Raw genomic sequence first — 20,546 nt, forward strand, 5'->3', positions numbered from 1 at the left:
CATAAACCCGATATTCTATAACAAACAGTTTGAAATTTATTCTGTGAGTTCTAAGGAGCTATATGCGTGAAAAGGAGAGTGAGAGGATGAGAGAAAACAGAGATTGAAAAAGCAATTGGACAGTGCTTACTTTTTTTTTTTTTTGGTGAGAAAGATTGGCCCTGAGCTAACATCTGTTGCCAATCTTCCTCTTTTTGTTCAAGCAAGACTGTCACTGGGCTAAGATCTGTGCCAATTTTCATCTATTTTGTATGTGGGACACCAGCACAGCATGGCTTGAGGAGTGATGTGTAGGTCTGCACCCAGGATCCGAACCTGTGAACCCCAGGCTGCTGAAGTGGAGCACGTGAACTTAACCACTATGCCACCAGGCCAGCCCCAAGGTTTGTATGTACTTTTTAACAGAAAATAAAAGACAAATTAGAAAATACAGTAGAAATTATTTTTTCCCTTGAACCTGAATTTAATTTTTTAAATTAAGGAGATTTTCTATGAGGCAATCTAATTTTCTCATGGTCATATATATTCAGAAAATGAGGCACCCTTTAATTTCTAAAGACATATTTGCTCTGGGCTCTAAAGCAGGGAGCTGGGTGGCCTCCTGTGACTCCAACTATAATGTTAGTGTCACTATTTCTTTGTTTCAGACTGTTCTGTCTCATTGTCCAAAAACTCATCAGGGCAAAATAGCTTTTTTTATGGGGCTAAAACAAGTAAACCTCTCTGTTCTGAGGCATTGCCACTCACCAAAAGGAAGTGCCCTTCTAGATTCCTTAGGTAATGTGTTTAGACCTTTGTGTTGGGTAATATACCAAAATGTCGTCTAAAGTCAAACGCATGGCATGTGTTAGTACATGAGACAGAAGGATGGGGGCAGGCAGAATAAGATATTAGGAATAAAAATGATTAAAAACCAAAGCACTAAAAATTCTTTTTTTAAGTTTCTAAAAAATTTTTATTGTGGTAAAATATACATACCATAAAATTTGCCATTTTAACAGTTTTTAAGTATACAGTTCCACAGCATTATGTATGTTTACATTGTTTTGTGACCATCAGAAGCGTCCATCTCCAGAACTTTTTTATTGTCTGCAGGTAAAATTCTGTCCCTCTGTTCCTTCTTCCCGCCAGTCCCTGGAAATCACCATTCCACTTTCGGTATCTGTGAATTTGATTTCTCTAGGAACCTCATATAAATGGAATCATACAATATTTATTCTTTCTTGACTGGCTTATTTCACTTAGCATAATGTCTTCAAGTTTCATCTACCTTGTAGCATATGACGAATTCCCTTCTTTTTAAGGCTCTATCATATTCCATTCTATGTATATACCACATTTTGTTTACTCATCTTTCAATGGGAGCTTGGGTCTCTTCCACCTTTCAGATATTGTGAATAATGCTGCTATGAACATGGGTATACAGGTATCTATTTTAGTCTAAGAATTCTTTATCAGTAGTGTAAGGAGGAAGTTGAAATAACATGCTGGTTAAGGAAGGTTTGGGCAATATCAGACAAAGCATAATAGTATGATGCTACTACGATCCTTGAAACACCCAGTTTTTATGAAAAGGGAAAATGAGGCCATTTTGGTTAAGGGGGGAAATATCATTTGGTTGAATATAAAGATAAAAATGAAAATGAACAAAGTGTATTGAATTAAAGTAGAGGAAGAAATTAATTATGAGTAGAGAAATCAGGAAATGCTTCATCAAGACGGTGGCTTTCAGCTACACTTGACCTTTCTCTGACAAGACTGCCCCTTGGATGGAAATGTCCTTGCTGTAGTGGCTTTTGGAAGGTCAGAAGGAGAAGCTTCCCAGCGTCTTCGGTAAATGGCTTGTTTCATAAAATTTGATCCCGAGAGAACATCAATTTTTTGTTATGCAGCTTTGGTTGCACATGAAGAGGTATCTCAGAGAACTAATCTCCATTTTGTCCTGACTGTTCTCTCAGCTCTCCTTCTTTCACTTAGAATGCGTAATTCCATGAAACAATTCTAAGGAATCCGAAGATATATGAGAGAGTGCAAAAGCTTCTTACCCTGACATCCTATGCCCATTTTCCAGAAAAATAAACTCTAAGACGCAACTTTTCCTAAATTTAAAGATGCTAAGTGAGAACTGACAAATGCCTACAAAGGGCACAGGGGACTTTTTGGTAATTAAAAGGTTCTAAATGTGTAATTTAAGTAGGTTCCAAGAAGAAATGGAACCTTCCAGTAGTGTTTGAAATGGCAACTTTCTAATGCAATCGCAGCAGGCAGTAATGGAAAATCCTGCTTTGGCAGAAAAAAAAGAAATAGGTTTCATCGTTAAAGGTGTGGCAAAAACGTTTTGTAAATTAATGCATAAATCAGTCAACTTTTATTTTAATTAACTTAGCCAAAAACACTATGAGAAAACAAAATTTGTTGGAGTTTAGAATGGACTATAAATCACTCACTAATTTAATGATGTATAACGTACATACAGAAAAGTGCAGGAATCACAAGGACACAGCTCAGTGAATATTCACAGGTGAGCACAAGCACATAAACACAGTCCAAATGCAGAAACCAAATATTATTAGCATTCCAGAAGACCCTGTCTTGCTCCCTCCTGATTATTATCTGCCCCATTCCCAAAGGTTACCACTTTTATGACTTCTAACCACTTTGATTAATTTTTCCTGTTTCTGAACATTACGTAAAAGGAATAACTATAGATGAAATAATATAATACTCTTTTACGTCTGGTTCCTTTTACACACCATTATTTTTGTGAGACAAATCCATATTGTGTGAAGTTCTAGATTTTTCTTTCTTTTTGCTATATAGGGTTCCATTGTGTAAATATACCACAATTTCTTTATTCATTCTTTTATTGATGGACATTTGAGTAATTTCCAGGTTTGGAAACTAATAGAGCAGGGACAAGCATTCTAGTACATTTTAGTTTTTGGTGTAAGTACATTTTTGTTGGGTACATGCCTAAGAGTAGAATTTCTGGGTCATGTTATGCATATTTTCAGCTTTAGCAGATACTGCAAAAAGTTTTCCAAATGGTGTGCTAATTAAAATTTCTATCTGCAGTGTACAAAAATTTGAATTGCTCCACATCCTTGTCAACACTTGATATTTTCCATTTTAGCCATGCTGGTCCTAACTTAGGTTTCTATCATAACTAATAAATTTAGCCAGTTGGATAGTCTCTTTTGTGAAGTGCCCTTTCAAGTCTTCTGCTCATTTTTTACTGAGTTGTCTGTCCTATGATTTGTAAGTGTTTTCACATGTTCTTATATATTCAGAAAATATGTGTCTGTATGTACAAGTTCTTTGTCAGATAGAGATATTGCGATTATCTTCACTCACTCTACAGGTTGCTTTTTTACTCTCTTAATGATGTATTTTAGTGAATAAACGTCTTTAACACTAAAGCAATAATATACTTCTTTTTTGTTTATGGTTAGCACTTTTGGAGTCCTCTTTATATTTTTCTTCTAAAAGCTTCTTGCCTTCCTTTTTATGTTTAGATCTGGAATCCATCTGGAATTGATTTATGTTTTGATGTTAGATAGAGGTTAAGATATGTATGTACACACGTGTGTTTGTGTGGATTCATTTTGCCTAGTAACATTTATTGGAAAAAAGTTCCTTTCCCCATGGCACTCTTTGTCACCTTTGCCATTAATCTAATGTGTGAGTCTCTTCCTGGACTCTCTAATCTATTCCATTGGTCAGTATATTTCTCCTTATGTTAATCTTGTACTGTTTTGGTTACCATAGGCTACAATAATTCTAGATATCCAATAGTGTAATTCCTCCACATTTATTCTTTTCCTTCTTCAAGATTATCATAGCTCTTCGTGGTACTTTGCATTTCTATACTCATTTTGTTACTGGTCTGTTGAAGTCCAACTAATTGTTGTAAATTGACCTTGTGTCCAGCAACTGCCAAATTGACTCTAATGTAGTTTCTCTATAGATGTTTTTGGATATTCTACCTACAAAATTGTGTCATCTCTAAATAATTCTACTTCTCATTTCCTATTCTTATACATTTCAATATTTTGCCCTTGCTTACTGAACTGTCTAAGACTTTATTCATTGCAATGCTGAATAGAAGTGATGTTAGTGGGCATCCATGTTTCCTTCCCAATCTCAAGACCAAGCTTTCAATATTTCACCATTAAATATGTGTTTGCTATATGATACTTATAGTGCCCCTATATTAGATTTAAAAGTTCCCATCTATTTCCAGTTTCCAGAGAAAATTTTGACATGCTGTTGAATTACACTAAATGCACCTTTGAGAAGATTATATGATTTCTCTCTTTTCTTCTCTTAATGCATTTAAATATATTGACTGATTATCAATGTTAAACGACTTTGCACTCCTGGAATAAAACCAAGTTATGATGTATTATCTTTTCTATATTTCACTGCTTACAACTTGTTTAGAATTTTTGCATCTATGTTTTTGAGAGATTGAACTATAATTTTTCTTTCTCTTGTAATGTCCTTGTCATGTTTTGGGATTAAGCTTATGCCGATCTCATAAATGAAATATAAGGTGTTCCCACTGTTTTACTTCTGTGGAAACATTTACATAAGATTGGCATTTGTTCCTTTTTTAATATTTGACAATATTTACTAGTGAGCCCATCTGAGTGATCCTGAAATTACTTTTAATAGTTATATGGCTATTCAGATTTTCTATTTCTTCCTTCTATTTTTTTTAAATTGAGTTTTGCTGAGGATTTGTCCATTTCCTCTACTTTTTAAAATTCATTGGCATAAAGTTCACAGTAATATCATATTGCCTTTGTAATGCCTACAGAATTTGCCTTAATGACTATTCTTTCACTCCTCATATTAATCATTTTCTCTCACTATCTCTCCTAACCCTTTGTCTTCTCTTTTAGAAGTATTAATGCAGATTTGTTAATTTTATTGGTCTTTTTAAAGAACCAATCTCTGTTTATTTGTGTTCTTTTTTTTTTTGCTAGAAAAGATTCACCCTGAGCTAACATCTGTTGCCAATCTTCCTCTTTCTCTTTTTTTTTAATCTCCCCAAAGCCCCAGTACCTAGTTGTAGGTTCTTCTGTTTCTTCTACGTGAGGTGTCACCACAGCATGGCTACTGACAGATGAGTGGCATGGTTCCACACCAAGGAACCGAACGCCAGCGGCCAAAGCAGAGCATGTATGATGATACATTTAAATGGAAAAAAAAAATCAAAGCCAGATGAGTCACTGTATTGTGATAGGTTTTCACTTCATTTCTTCCTATTCAATTTCCAATATTCGTCTAACCTCTCTAATCTCATAACTTGGAAGTTTTTAAAAGTCTATTTCTTTTTCTATCTCTTTTCTTTACATCTTAAGCTTCCAGGGCTCCTCTTATTGGATGAGCAAGTAATAAACTTTTTCATGACTAGTACAGCTAAGCAGAGATTCTTCCTGTACCCAGGCTCCTACACATGATTCCAGAACAGAGCAAAGGCCTGGTCAGTCCTGGTCACTCCTGAAGAGTTAAAGGGAACTGCAGTATAGTTTCAGCTTGGCTCCCTCTTATACAAATTTCCAGCTTCTGACTTCCACCTGAAGAAGCAGCACCCTTACGTACATTGTTCTCTTCCTTGAAGAATTATTGACAGCTCCTTGAGTCATAAATGTTTTAAATATACAGAGAGTAAATTGAGTGACCCATTACATAGGCAATCATGAATTCTGTATAGAAATGAGCAAGAGCCTCTTTTAACAAATGTGAGAAAAAATAAATCCTCTTTTTGTTCTTGATTCCTATGAATGCACTAGTGAAAAGGCAATTCCCATACAAATTAAGATACATATCAGTGTCCCAAAGATATTTTTTATTGTAAACACAGAAAAAGATGGTATTATGGAATAGCAACTATTTTACATGGAACAAGGAGCGGCATTTCTGTCTTTCTAACCCCCCATGAGCTTGAAGATTGACTATTGAGTTGTGAGAAGAGAGATCACAGTCACTAAGATGATCATAGTTATTTTACTCATGTTTGGATCTGCACGTGCTCTCTGGGCCCCTCCAGTTTCTCTTTCTTCCCTCTTGACATTTTTTTTTGCTGGCATTCCTGAACAGGCACATAAGGAATTGACGCATGAGAGCACCCCCATTTAAAAAAACATGAAAGATTTGGGATGGAGTGGCGAGGCCGGTGTGTAAGAGCCAACTTCTGTTCTATTTGCTTCATGTGTATTTCTCAAGAGAAAGATGTTCCGTTTCAAGAGCCTGGGACCACCCAGGACAGTAAACCAGGCTTGAGACAGATGGCCTTGTCAGGTGGGCCTCTTTGGGCACAAGTTGTCTTACTTCTCAAGAGATTGGCTGGTAAATTCAGTCACATTGCACAACAAATCCTAGGGATTCAAACGTTAACACATACAAATTTCGGGAGAGAGGGAGGGCAGATTTACAGTAATTCCTATCGTATCTTCCTTTCCAAGACCCCTGCTGTTCTGACTGAATCCCCTCTTCTTATTTATTCCTTGATCCCCCATCCCCAGTGAGTCTGTGTAATCGTGCACTGACCTCCTTGAAAGTCAGCTTGCAGATTTGAGAAACCTAGTCTTTTCCAAGTCTCTGTGGTTGCCACATTCATTACTCATAAAAGAGACAGGGAGCCCCAACTCTCCACGGAGCCTCTGGTCTTTACTTTACTTTATTTATTTGTTTATTGATTTTGCCACAGCTCATGCTGGAGCCCAGAGGCGGGGGGTCAGTCTACTCAACCAAGTCTGTGAGCCTTCAAGCTTTGCTAGAAAGAGCCATCAGGTCTAGCATCTCAATCAGGTGAGAGTTGGGTGTGTTTTTTTTTCAGATTAGCTCAACCAAATTGTTACATGTTTTCATGATCATTCATATATGCGTGATTTTAAAAACATGATGATTAGTGGAGGCAAAGGAAACAAGTCTTCCGGCGTGTGCAATACTTAAAAATAACAATACCTAATGTAAATAAAAAGGGAAGGTACTTCCTGTAAGTTTGCGAAGGATTCTGAAAATAGCCTCAAGCCTAAGCCAATGTTAATACAGTTACACAGCCAGAATTTCCATGAAAGCATTGGTACCTTGGGTGTTTGTACTAGTAAAATTGTGCAAATATCTGCAGCCTGGATGCTCCGCTCCCCACAGCTCCACTGTCTTGCACAGAGCGACTTAAGATTCCTTGGTTCTTATGCCCACTTTTTAACCCCCAATTAAAAAGGTGGCAGTTATGTACCTTGTGATGTCCAAAGATTTTCAAACCTGTGCTGTATTTTGTAAAACAGCATGAAACCCGGCTGTGTCATTAAACCGCCACACTGAAGGGGTTTTCATCATTCTGTGAGTGTGTGTGTGTGTGCGTGTGCAGAGGCAGCCTGAGGACCTTGCCTCTCATTCACCGCACTGCCGTTTACAGTAGTTCCGCACAGCAGACAAAAGTCAAAAGTCTTTTTCAACGTTGATCAAAACAATCATGATTTTTCAAAATATTTTCACTTACCTCATTTAATCGTCACAAAAATCCACTGCAGTACAGGAGCCAGAAAGCACTATTTTCACCTTAGAGATGAGGAAACTTAGAGACTCAGAAATGATATAAAACTGAGTAATTCTTGAATTTTCAATTTCCTGGACTATTAAACTTTTAAAACTAATTAAGGAGGCCACTTAGGGTAGCAAAATTAGTATTTTGCCAAATGAAGACATTTGAAAAAAAAAACAAGGCTCATCAATAATTATGATGATGATCAACACCACACTCTGTACCATTTACTTACCATGGACTGTGAAGTCAAATTTTCCTGATGAGAATATCAGTTCTGTCACTTAGTGGCGATATGATCATATGACCAATTAGCCTCTTGGTTCATCACTTTCCCTCTTGGTCCACCACTTTCCTTACCCAGGAGATAAAGATAAGTTTACTATGAACATTAAGTAAATTAATATTTGTCAAGTGCTTAGAGCAATGTCTGGCTCAGAGTGGCACTATAGCTATTTGTTAAATCAACAAATGATCCCATTTAAACCTCATAACAGCCCTATGAGGTGAGTAGCAAGGTTAACTGAGTTGCCAAAGGCCACACAGCTAACAGATGACAAAGGTAATGTTCTAACCCAAAAAAATGTGAGCCTAGAAGCCACACACTTAAGGGACATGCAACACTGAGTATTAGCCTTTCAATTTTATTTTAAAAAGGGGACATTTTTACCCCAAAAGTGAAGGACATAGTGTTAGAATAAAGGACAGCCCTCCTAAAAAAAAAAGACAGTTAAAAATTATACAAAGGCATATATGTATATTTATATTTGTATTTACTTAAAATATGTATATAGATATATATTTTTATATTTATTGTATTTTGCTTCTTTTTAAATTTTTATTATGTAACAGTAAAAACTTAGCAGTGAGTGGCACTGGCCTATGCAACATATTGGAATTATTGATTTGGCACACCATTCTAGGAGATTCTTGGGTAAATTCTCTTGTGTAGGTCTGAAACCCACCCCATTGCCACCCACCAAGCAAGGCACAGTAGCATCTGTGTGTTAATTTTCCAGAAAGAAAATTTCAGGTATTGTAACAAATAAAAGTTGTAACGCTTCTTCCATTCTTTTAATGTGGCTGTTAGAGAAGAGAGAGTAACTGACCCATGGAACCTGCCTCAAATAAGTAACAGAATCATGAGTGGAGGTTACGATACCCTCCACTAGATTCAAAGGAGATATAATCAAAGACTTCAGGACATGCTCAAACTCCTACCACCACTTTGAAGAGGTTATCCAGTTGTCTCTGTTCTCCACCCACCAGAAGACAGGAATAGGGAGAAGTCTAGGACTGCTCAGACTTCAAATGAAAGAAGTCTTAGCAGCAGAAGGATGAAACCTGTGTGGATAATATCTGAATGGGGTTTAATAATGTTTTGGGTAGAGAAGAAAGGGTCAAAGGAAAAATCTTTAACTGGTCTCTTGGTATCCTGAAATTTCTATCTTACTGCTTATTAAAGCAACTCCTGATTTGGGTAGGGTCCTCAACAATTCCTCAAGCTTGAAAGTGAGAAAAAGTGAGAAAGTGAGAAAAACTTCCTGACCCTTGAATCCTAGTCCAGGGGTTTTTCATCTCATAATACTGGGTCTTGAGGGTGACGACCATCAGGACTTTGACACACAGTTTTCATGTTCTGACAAACTTTTCTTGAAGGTCTTTCTTCAGCCAGATCTGACCCAGCGGATGTAATAATTACCACGTCCCCTAAGGATACCACAAAAGCCCTGGTCCTGGAAGCTTTGCATCCAATCACACTGGAATCCTTTTTTAAAAAATTTTTTATTGTGGTAAAATACACGTAACATAAAATTTACCATGTTGACCATTTTAAGTGTACAGTTTAATGGTATTAAACACATTCATAATGATGTGCACCCATCACCACCATCCTTCTCCACTGACTCCTTTCATCTTGCAAAACTGAAATTCTCTACCCTTTAAACAATAACCGACCATCGCCACCCCTTAAGCTCCTGACAACCACCATTTTACTTTCTGTAGCTATGATTCTGACTACTTTAAGTACTTCATGTAATTGGAATCATACAGTATCTATCTTTTTATGACTGGCCTGTTTCACTTAGCGTAACGTCCTCAAGTTTCATCCATTTTTCAGCATGTGTCAGATTCTCCACATTGGAATTCTCTTAAGGCTCAAGGAAAATATTCTGTTTTGCCTAATGTATTTGGGAGCACTCAAAAGAAAAATGGCAATCTAACTTTGAAAGCATTAGCTTGTCTCCCTACTTGTTGATCACAAAGATGGTTAGAAATACAGAAAATATATTACTCGTATAATTCTCGTGGTTTGAAGTCTTTTATTAATAGATTAATGTTAATTCATGATTAGCTCTTTTCTTACTCCTCTAACTTTTCAAATGATTTAATTCACTTTGATGACTACAATCATCATCTCTATGCAGATAATTCTAAAATCTAATTTTTTAACTTTGGCTTCTCATCTGGATTCTTCTTCTATGGGATTATTGCTTGCAACATGCATCCATTTTGATGGTCCTTTATTGCCTCCAATCAGTAACCCTATTCCCGTCCCATCTCCTTTTTCTCCTCTTATTAATAACACAAGTCTTCCAGGACACAAGACAAAAGTACTGGGATGATTTTTTTTTAATATTTCTCATCATTACTGCGCTTTAAATGTACCCTTAATTTATTCTTTCCTCTTTCTTCCAACTGTACCTTTAACCAGACCTTAGGCCTCTGTTATGACAGGAGGTATTTTTCTCTGTGGTAAGTCATTCTTTTCCATCCTAATTCCTTTCGTCTTTCCCGATATGCAGAGGAGAGCAAGGAAAATGAGGGAAATTATAGAAATCGATCTTGTGTTAAATATTATAATCTTTAGTAACTTGAAAACCTTTCTATCATGATGATCTTTCTCATTTAGGACAAATCATATTTACAAGTTTATTATGTGCTTATTTTCTATGCTTGAAATAAAGGATTTTCATCCTTTTCATTTGCAAAGTTCTCTTAAATTAGAGACAATATTTTAGAATAACTATAGATTCCAGATGATAAAGAGTTGACTTTGACAGAATTTCTCATAATATTGATAGAGGGATTGAGGTTTGAACTTCCTGGAGAATCAAGTTCCATCTTTCTAAAGTTGTTTGGCAAGCAGATCAGAGAGCCCTGAGCTCTGACTTATTCTTCTCTTTGTCAGTAGACATAAGGAAAGAGAGCAGTATTTCTTTTGAAACTTCTTGGCTTTTCTAACATATTCTTACTCTGAAAACAAAAGAAGAGAAAAGCCCACTGAGTTATTTTGCCTAAATCTAAGTCTTACATTAAATGCGTTGGCTGGGAGACAGACTACATGGTAACAATAGGGAAAAACTGATTTGTGGACAAAAAGAGACATGACAGATACTGTTTTGTTCCATTGTCTTTTTCCTTTGCTGAAACCTCTTTCCTTTCTTCCTAGACCTGAGTCATAGTGACATTAAGACTTCCAGTTTGACTGCCAAATCATTAAATGATCCCATTCATACCATCCAAATGCTATAGGGTAGGGGGCTGATTCAGTGCAGTGTTTTCTAGTCTGAAGTCTGGTTATTCCGCTCTCCTTCTCCTGCTATATAGCACATGGGACAAGGATCCAACAACGTGATAGAAATTTTTCTTATTGTCTTAAATTTTTTTTTTAATTAATCGCCTTTGAGGTCAATAAACACAACCAAGAGAGAGAAAAAGAGAATGATTACAGAATAATGGAAATGTTTACACAGTGAATATTTGCATACTGAGTGAGCTAGCTGAGGGGATCCTGTCTGACCAAAAGCAGCCAAAATAATGTGAAGATTAGGAGAGCTAAAGAAACGACATAGGTGCTCTATGCCTGCTCTATAAAATGTGAACGTGTTGTTTCAGAAATAAATGTATGATGAATCTGAATTTGGATAGTTTTTGCTCCTAAAACCCTGAAGGAAGAGGAATATAGATTTTGAGTCTGCCTTAAACCACTCCAAAGAGGACCAGGGGACCACCACTGTTCCGGGTGTCAAATACTTTATAGTAGTTTACTATGAAGGAATATTCACGAGAAGTCTTAGGAAGAGAAGGGAAAAAATCTGAGTGTGACAATGAATATTATGCCAATAGGTAAAGATGTTAGATCTAATCTTCAAGGATTCATTCTTTCACAGTTTAACCCCATCATTCTAGCTTATTCTAGCCAGACTTCTTCAGTTTACCTTCGTGTTTCCTTCAATTTTCATCCCTCTTAACCAGCTCTATCTTTCTCTTTACTGTGAGAACTACATTTTCAAAACATGGAATCTTCCTATTCTTTGTCAATTTTCAGATCATAAACCTTCCAGTACCATTTATCTTGTTGTAATCTCTTCCTTTTGCTTTGAAGGTATTTTCTACGATGTTTAATACAATACTATGTGCATAGGAGATATTCATTATTTCCTAAAAGACCACTGGACTGATTTGTAAGATGTCAGAATAAATTGGGCTCTTATAAGAACACTAAAGTTCTACAGCAACAGATTCCTAGTAAAGACATTGATAATATATTTAAACAGTAGGCACTCAAGACTCAAGTAGTCCACACACTACTTATTTTCAGTAGCAGGAATCTAGACAGAGCCAGCCTAAGAGTTTACAGAGGTGGGGGCAAGGATGGGGAGGAGGTTGTGGCTGGAGGAGATGGAATCCTAGGATGAGCCAAATAAAACTTTAAGCTGAATCCTTGACTTCTCAGTGGCAGGTATGGCTTAGCAAATAAGGATTACCCATGGAAATATTTAATAAAAACAGCCTGTTCTGTTCTGTTTAGTGGTGTTAGGAAGACCACACTGTTGAGTACAGTCAAGCATTGTACTTGTTGTCCAGAAACCCGGGTATTCTTCACAGTTTGATCAATAACACCCAGGAAAAACTTTCTACCATGGCTTTCTCATCTGAAAACTGAGTGAGAGTGGTGGCAATTTTCTTACCTGCCACACAGTGTGGTTTTGAATTCAAATGATGGAAACCAGAGTTAAACAAAGAATAGGCACCAGAAAAGCATTTGTTGAATGAATAATGAATGCTGACAATTTAACCTGACCACATGTGAGTTGCACTATGCAAATTACTCAATACAGTCCTCACTCAATCAAGAAAACAGAACTAGGTATTTCCTGAGACCTTTTCACATCTTACCTTTTTTTTATGGTCTAATGTACTGTTACTGTTTCTTGTGATTACATATATATTATGATTTAAAATCAAGGGTAAATCTGAAATAATTTATATAAATACAGCCCCCTCAAGGAAACAGAGCATCACACTCTATCCCTTAAATCTCTTAAATGTAGACTGTGTGTAGTGAATGTCTATCCAAAGGGTATATTATCAAAAGAGGTGAAAAGCGGGGGCTGGCCCCATGGTCGAGTGGTTGAGTTCGCGCGCTCTGCTGCAGGCGGCCCAGTGTTTCATTGGTTTGAATCCTGGGCGCGGACATGGCACTGCTCACCAAGCCACTCTGAGGCAGCGTCCCACATACTACAACTAGAAGGACCCACAACAAAGAATATACAACTATGTACCAGGGGGTTTTGGGGAGAAAAAGGATAAAATAAAATCTTTTAAAAAAAACAAGAGGTGGAAAGAGTAACTTTATAGTAGGAGAAATCAGACAAATACTCCTCAGCCAGATACTCAAAGTTAACAACAGTGCTAAGTCATGTTGATAATGTGTATCCTTGATAGATGTGATGAAAATGGCACTTAAGCTCTGTCATTTTCCTCCCCAAAACCTATAACCCCCGTCTAATCATGAGAAAAATATCAGACACCCCAAACTGAATGACATTCTACCAAACCTGACAAGTCCACCTCAAAACTGCCAAGGTCATAAAAATAAGGAAAGTCTGAGAAACTGTTACAGTGTAGAGGATCTGAAGGAGATATGGCCAGTAAACGTAATATGGTATCCTGGATGGGAATCTGGGATAAAAAAGGAATAATACGTAAAAACAAAAAAGAAATCTGAATATAGACTTTAGTTAAAAAGAATTTAGTTAAAATGTATCAATATTGGTTCATTCATTGTGACAAGTTTATCACAGTAATGTAAGATCTTACGACAGGGCACACTGGATGCCGGGTAGATGGGAACTCTGTACCATCTTTCTACTTTTCTGTAAATTTTAACCTATTTTATTTTATTTTCAGATGGGTACATCACTGTATGGCACGGAACATTCAATCATAAATTACTTGCAATTTTAGAAGAGGTTTATAAACATGCTTCAGGAACCAAAGAAACTCCTCCTTGTTCCAATTTCACTGGCAAGAAAAAGGAAATGTATAGGCTGTAAACTTATTTTATTCCTTAACTCTAACCCAAAAGCCATGACTGGTAGATTTATAAAGCTATTAAGGAGTATATTTGCCTTCATCAAGTGGATTTATTCTATGGAAAATTTCTGGACAATAATATTTACTACCTAGCTAATATTACGAATACAGTACTAGATAATTGAAAAATAGTTATGGATGAGGCCTTTACCTGCTGAATCGAAGAGCTGAAAAAAAGCACTCATCTCAAAGAAATAGTAATTGAAACTTATTGTAGAAATTTCAAGACTAGCCCGAATCCAGGCAGAATAAATATGACTTTCTCATTTTTAGGAATATATCTTTGGACTAATCATGGCTAAACTACTTAGTATCACACGTGTTTCTTTTTTTTTTAACAAGAGAATATTATTCAGCCTTTATTTTTTTTAAGTGTATATCATTATATTTTGATTTCTGTGTAGATTACACCATGTTCACTACCCAAAGACTAATTACAATTCATCATCACACACATGTGCCCAATCACCCCTTTTACCCTCCTGCCTCCCCCTTACCCTCTGGTAGCCACCAATCCAATCTCTGTCTCTATGTGTTTGTTTATTGTTGTTTTATCTTCTGTTTATGAGTGAGATCATATGTTATTTGACTTTCTCCCTCTGACTTATTTCACTTAGCATAATACCTTCAAGGTCCATCCATGTTGTCACAAATGGCTGGATTTCATCCTTTTTTATGGCTAAGTAGTTTTCCATTGTGTATATATACCACGTCTTCTTTATCCATTCATCCCTTGGTGGGCATCTGGGTTGCTTCCAAGTCTTGGCTGTTCTGAATAAAGTTCCAATAAACATAGGGGTGCATATATCTTTGCACATTTGTGTTTTCACGTTCTTTGGATAAATACTCAGTAGATGGATAGCTGGATCATATGGTAGCTATATTCTTAATTTTTTGAGGAATCTCCACACTGTTTTCCATAGTGGTTGCACCAGTTCACATTCCCACCAGCAGTGTGTTAGAGTTCCCTTTTCTCCATATCCTCTCCAAGTCTTGTTATTTCCTGTCTTGTTAATTGTAGCCATTCTGATGGGCATGAGGTGATAGCTCATTGTAGTTGTGATTTGCATTTCCCTAACAATTAGTGGTGGTGAACATCTTTTCATATGCTTGTTGGCCTTCTGTATATCTTTGGAGAAATGTCTGTTCAGATCCTTCACCCATGTTTTTAATTAGGTTGTTGGGCTTTCTTGTTGTGGAGATGTATGAGTTCTTTGTATATTTTGGATGTTAACCCTTTATCTGATATACGGTTTGCAAACATCTTCTCCCAATTGTTAGGTTGTCTTTTTGTTTTGTTGATGGTTTCCTTTGCTGTGCAGAAGATTTTTGGTTTGATAGAGTCCCATTTGTTTATTTTTCCTTTCCTTTCCCTTGCCTGGTCAGACATGGTACTTGAAAATATGCTGCTAAGACTGATGTCAAAGAGCATACTGCCTATGTTGTCTTCTAGAAGTTTCATGGTTTCAGGTCTTACATTCAAGTCTTTAATCCATTTTGAGTTAATCTTTGTGTATGGTATAAGATAATAATCTACTTTCATTCTTTTGCATGTGGCTGCCCAGCTTTCCCAACACCGTTTATTGAAGAGACTTTCCTTTCTCCATTGCATGTTCTTGGATCTCTTGTTGAAAATTAGCTGTCCATAGATGTGTGCGTTTATTTCTGGGCTCTCAATTCTGTTCCATTGATCTGTGTGATTATTTTTGTGCCAGTACCATGTTATTTTGATTACTATAACTTTGTAGTATATTTTGAAATCAAGGAGTGTGATAACTCTAGCTTTGTTCTTTTTTTTCAAGATTCCTTTGGCTATTTGGGGTCTTTTGTTGTTCCATATAAATTTTAGGATTCTTTGTTCTATTTATGTGAAAAATGCTGTTGGAACTTCGATAGGGATTTCACTGAATCTGTAGATTGCTTTAAGTATAGAAATTTTAACTATGCTAATTCTTCCAATACAAGAGCATGGAATATCTTTCCATTTCTTTGTGTTCCTCAATTTATTTCAACAATATTTTACAGTTTTCAGTGTACAACCCTTTCACCTCTTTGGTTAAGTTTATTCCTAGGTATTTTATTATTCTTGTTGCAATTGTAAATGGGATTTTATTCTTAATTTCTCTTTCTGCTACTTTTTCATTAGTGTACAGAAACACAACTGATTTTTGTATGTTGATTTTGTATCCTGCAACTTTACTACATTCATTTATTATTTCTAAAAGGGTTTTTTTGGTGGATCATTTAGGGCTTTCTATCTATAAAATCATGTCATGTAAATAGTGACAGTTTCACTTCTTCCTTTCCAATCTGGATCCCTTTTATTTCTTCTTCTTGCCTGATTGCTCTGGCTAGGATTTCCAATACTATGTTAAATTAAAAGTGGTGAAAGTGAGCACCCTTATCTATGTCCTGTTCTTAGAGGGATAGCTTTCAGTTTTTCTCCATTGAGAATGATATTAGCTGTGATATTGGTTCATTAGTTGTGACAAGTTTATCACATTAATGAATGATCTTAATAGGGCACAATGGATGCCCGGCAACTCTGTGCTATATTTGCTACCTTTCTATAAATGTGAACCTATTTTAAAATAAAAAGCTCATTTAAAAAGATCAAAGGCTTGATCTTCTCAAGTCAATTTTGCGAGAATCCTCCTTTACTCCACCTACTACTTGTAGAACCTGGCCACATGGATACTGTTCCTCTTTTTTTTTGAGGAAGTTTAGCCCTGAGCTAACATCTGCCACCAATCCTCCTCTTTTTGCTGAGGAAGACTGGCCCTGAGCCAATATCTGTGCCCATCTTCCTCCACGTTATATGTGGCATGCCCACCGCAGTATGGCTTGCCAAGTGGTGCGTAGGTCCGCACCCGGGATCTGAACCAGCAAACCCCAGGCTGCCAAAGCAGAGTGGGAGAACTTAACTGCTGTGCCACTGGGCCAGCCCCCAACCCTGTTCTTTTTGAGATACTGAGTCCTGAGTGCTGATTCCTGAATTTGTGTATGTGTGTTCACTTCGTCTCATATAGGGTAGTTACTGTTTCATATGCATTAACTAAAACAAGGCCATTCGGCAGATGCCAGTTTAAACACCTATTTACTCCCTTCCTGTTTAGCAAATATAGTCAGACCTTTGTACCTGTAGCTTCCACATCCACACATTCAACCAACCGTGGATCAAAAGGCCTACAAAGGTTGCACCTGTACTAAACATGTGCAAACTTTTTTCTTGTCATTATTCCCTAAACAACACAACAATTATTTACATACTATTTACATTGTTTTAGGTATTATAAGTAATCTAGAGATTAATTAAAGTAGGTGGGAGGATGTGAGTAGGTTATATACAAATATCACACTATTTTATATAAAGGACTTGAGCATCTGCAGATTTTGGTATCCATGGGGGCCCTGGAACTAATCCCCCATGGACACTGACAGACCACTGTAATATGAAAAGATTGTGAGCAATATAATATGGAATTCTTGTGGGAAGAATTATAAGATAGAGCTTGAGCATCTGGAACGCTGCCTAAAACATTTTGGACAAAGAGTGATAGTAAATAAAGTTAAGAACAAATCACTAGATTAGAAATTTGAAGAAGTGAGACCTTAGTCCTAACTCTGTTACTAAACTGCTGTGTGACTTGGACAAATCTGACCATATTTCTGAGCTTTAGATGTTTTATTTTAAAATGATACATTGAGATTCTGGTCGTTCACCTGGGAAGTGATATTCATCCCAATTTGCTTTATTGTCACTTGAAGAAAGCTTCCCTGAGTGTATATTTGCCATGACTCTTTGCTACAAAAAAAAAAGTTAGATGTTTAGATGAAGGGCAGAAATTATATTCCCAAAGCTGGAGCTATAAACACAGTCAACTAACCCTTCACTAGCGCCAGATAGGAAAACACACACACACGCACACAAACCCACCACCACCCACGCTGCTTGAGAAAAGTGACTGGATCCACAGATGCTCTTTCCATTCCTCCTGACTTGTTGAAAAGTTTGAGGTGCTAGATGCTACAATGTACTGTTTGTCTTTGCTTAAAGAAAACAAGAGCGTGGAAATTCTATTCTGTTTTCCTAAAACGGTCTATGTATGGAGGCTGCATGTATGTGCCGAAACATATAGCCTAGTCCTTAGATTTTTCTCTTTAGTGGTGAAAAATTAGTTACGTTCTTTATTAATGAGGCATTGGGGCCTGACAGAGGTGCATTTTGGCTGAATTTACATTGCCCTAATTGCAAATCCAGAGTTTGGTAGTTTCATTGATTTCTGTTAGAACCAGAGAGCATATCTTCCTCCTAAATATAACAATGCCACTAAAAAAACTGTACTCTGGGAACAGTCATTTAACATGAGTAAAAACAGAATTTCATTTAAGAGAAATCAAAGAAGTAATTCACAAATTATTCCCACAACTCTTTGGAGAAGCTTGGGCAGCCACAATAAGTTTACCATGTTGTTGATATAGACGACAATCTAAACCACCCAGGGGTCTGTGGGAAGTCAAGCCCCAAGGGGTGGGGTAGATAGGAGCTTTCTGGGAGAAATTCCCAGGCAACTGGTGAGTGTGGTTCTAAATAAGACTGGTGGGAATTTCCAAAGTAGACGGCGCTTTGGGGGGCCAAGGCAGGCCAGGGGAATGGGAAATCTTTTTCTTCTGGTGGAGGGCTGGGAATGTTTCTTACGAGCAAAAAACTAAGCACCCACAAGTTGGACTAGTTTCTTAGAGCTAAGTTATAAATGATTAATTTTATCAAGGAAAAGAAACAGTGCCTCTTTGCTAAGCTTTGTAACGGGGTGCATATAAATTTGCGTAAAATATTATGTGGGATCAGCGTAGCCAGCCAGGAATTGAGCTACAGGAGCCAAGAGGAGGATGGGAGCTCAGCCAACAGGAGAAGCGGGAGATGAAGTGGTTCGGCTTGCCAAGCCAAGGAGGCCAGCCAAACCAGAGCTACAGTAGCATAGAAATGAGAAGGGAGAGTCCAGCTCATCAGAGGGGGGTTATCATTATTATTATTATTGCTGTTGTTTGTAAATTAAATTTTCATCGCCTCTTTTCCTCAATAATATTCTCACTACTTTCAAATTTGGTAAAATATATGATTACTAAGGATGACAACAGGGAAGCTCATTTGCATTTTAGGTTCAGTTTGGCCTAGAAAGACTGAACAGAGATCCAGTGGGTTGGTGGATAAAGGAGTGGGGATACAGATGGCCCTCCAGCTCCAAACAGCTGGAAGACAGTAAGGAGAGCTGAATCTAGAACACGGAGGACACATTATTTACCCCAGAATCCCATATTAAAACTAGGTCTACAGAGTCAAAATAGTTGTGCCCAGAGAATCCACAAGTTTTCACTTTGGCTTACTCTTTCCATGATGTCTTCCTCGATCCACTTTTCCAAGAGTAGGAATGGAACCAACCAACAGTTGTATCATAATAGGGCCAATTATGCCTCCTCAGCTCCACTCTCCATAACTGGGTTTCTCAGCCATATTTCTACTGGGAAAAAGTACAGGGGACTGATCAGAACAAACACATTTGGGACACATACAAGAAGTCTGCCACTGTGGCCTCATCCAGTCAGAACCTGAGATTACACCTATGAACGCTCTCAACCCCCCGTGATGGTCCACGGCTGCTCGTGAAGCTTCCAAGCAGCAGCAGGTGTCCCACCCACCGAGGCAGTGTGCCCATCCTCACATTCGAGCAAGCCTTCTCCTCCCCTCGCCAGCATCCCCTACACATTCTCGACACGGAGGTCTAAACTGAAAGGACCCCAGCAATCTGTCAACAGCGTCTCCTCCAGGACAGATGAAGGGGGAGCCACCCCCTGACCGAGCCAGTAGGAACTGCCCTGCTCTGTCTCAAGAGGGAATTATTTCTGGCCCGACTTCCAACCTCTCATGCACAACATACGCAGTGTACAAGTGCGCGAGGCAAATCCCAGCTCTGAGGCCCTTCTCCCACTGTGTCTCCTGCCTGGCGCCCCCCACATACAAACACGCAGGCACCCCGGGGAGAAACACCCCCCCACACACCTTCAGCAAATTCTTTGGGCTCGGCTCAGCTGAGAGGAGGGTGACATTCTTTTCACCTTCAGCTGGAGTGAAACCGACAATCTTCTCGTAAACACAAACTGAGAGATTCTTGTTTTCTGGAAAGAGACGGGTGAAGTCTGGACTTTTTCCCTAAGCCATCGTGGAGGGAGTTCCCCTTGGAAAAGGGAGTCTAGCCAGCTATGGCTGGCATCACAAATGCCTAGAAATGGGTATTTCCAACCAAGGTCCCTTTGTCTGAGACTTTTTTCCATCTAGTCCCACTTCGGGGAAGCCTACCTTTGATTTGCTGGAGTCACTGAAAATAAATTTTCCTGGTTGCGGGTGCCTGATGGTGTTCTAGAGCACCACAGCCCTGTGAGCCTCCTCTGACCCTCTCTGGTCCTGCCAGATGCCCATCTTCATTGCCCATATAGTGGCGAGGGGTATGTTTGCAGAGACGGGGAGTGGATACAACCTTCTATTGAGAACTATAGAACAGTTTTTCATTTATTTTTTTCTTTTAATTCTCATGACAACTTCGTGAGGTAC

General features: G+C 37.9%; 1 long non-coding RNA gene across 1 annotated transcript; it reads right to left on the minus strand.

Moving 5' to 3' along the window:
- Positions 1–9,375: 9,375 nt before the first annotated feature.
- On the minus strand, positions 9,376–20,120 carry LOC139041640 (uncharacterized). Its single transcript, XR_011497153.1, has 3 exons — positions 19,998–20,120; positions 19,325–19,455; positions 9,376–10,813 (listed from the first exon to the last, which is right to left on the minus strand). It is a non-coding gene; the product is annotated as an uncharacterized lncRNA (long non-coding RNA).
- Between the last annotated feature and the right edge of the window lie 426 nt (positions 20,121–20,546).

This window comes from Equus asinus, chromosome 22 (genome assembly GCF_041296235.1).
Source record: "Equus asinus isolate D_3611 breed Donkey chromosome 22, EquAss-T2T_v2, whole genome shotgun sequence".
Classification (NCBI taxonomy): Eukaryota; Metazoa; Chordata; class Mammalia; order Perissodactyla; family Equidae; genus Equus; species Equus asinus.